We start from the raw sequence: 1,009 nt of genomic DNA, 5'->3' as shown, positions 1-1,009 counted from the left end.
CATGGGATGGAAAATATGCCCGCCAGCTATGCGAGTGGAGAGATCCCATTACGAAATCGTTTGTGATGATGTGTGACGGTTGCATGTTGAAGAGGCATGGCATATTCCTTGATCTGTTTTGGCCGCAGTGCTTGTAAATCTGGCGGGTGTCAGTCATAACTCACGGGTGAAGAGTTGGATCGCTGCAACTGCCACGTGGCGAGACGAGCGAAGCACGTGCTGCGCATTCCTTCCCTTCTACGTGATCCTTATTATCTTTTTCTTTCCTTTTCGCGCTCTCGCTCGCCCGCTCTCTTCCATCCACTCGTTCAGATACATGCACACCCACACTCTCCCTCCCTCCTTCGCTCTATGCTCTCACTCCCTCCTTCGCTCTATGCTCTCACTCCCTCCTTCGCTCTATGCTCTCACTCCCTCCTTCGCTCTATGCTCTCACTCACTCCTTCGCTCTATGCTCTCACTCACTCCTTCGCTCTATGCTCTCACTCACTCCTTCGCTCTATGCTCTCACTCACTCCTTCGCTCTATGCTCTCACTCCCTCCTTCGCTCTATGCTCTCACTCCCTCCTTCGCTCTATGCTCTCACTCCCGGCTCCTTTCACTCCGTCTCTTCTATCTTGCAGCGAGACCGAGGACCTGAAGAGCGCGGCGCCGATCCGAGACCCGACGAGGATCGCATCGCCTAGTCCGAGCGATATTAGTGTGCGAATGAAAGGCGCTTCCCCTCTGGCCGTGAGAACCGAGGAATCGAGGCCTCCCCCCTACCCTCTCTGGCCCTGCATGCCCCCCCCCCTCCAGTCCAGCGCCCTTGCAATGCCCGGTGACAGCGTCGCTCTTTTACCGACCTCGCTGGCCGCCTCCTCCCAGTCCTTCCCGACCTTTCGTTTTCTCTTGTGTCGTCCCTTCTGCCCATCCCCCCTCTTTCCCCTTCGTTTCTGTCACGTCTGCGTCGTCCTTTTCTCCATCCTTTCTCACACTTCATTCTCTGCCTCTCCTTTTGACTTATTTG

The sequence above is a fragment of the Penaeus monodon genome, chromosome 29 (assembly GCF_015228065.2).
Source record: "Penaeus monodon isolate SGIC_2016 chromosome 29, NSTDA_Pmon_1, whole genome shotgun sequence".
In the NCBI taxonomy this organism is placed as follows: Eukaryota; Metazoa; Arthropoda; class Malacostraca; order Decapoda; family Penaeidae; genus Penaeus; species Penaeus monodon.
This window is presented reverse-complemented; position numbering follows the sequence as displayed.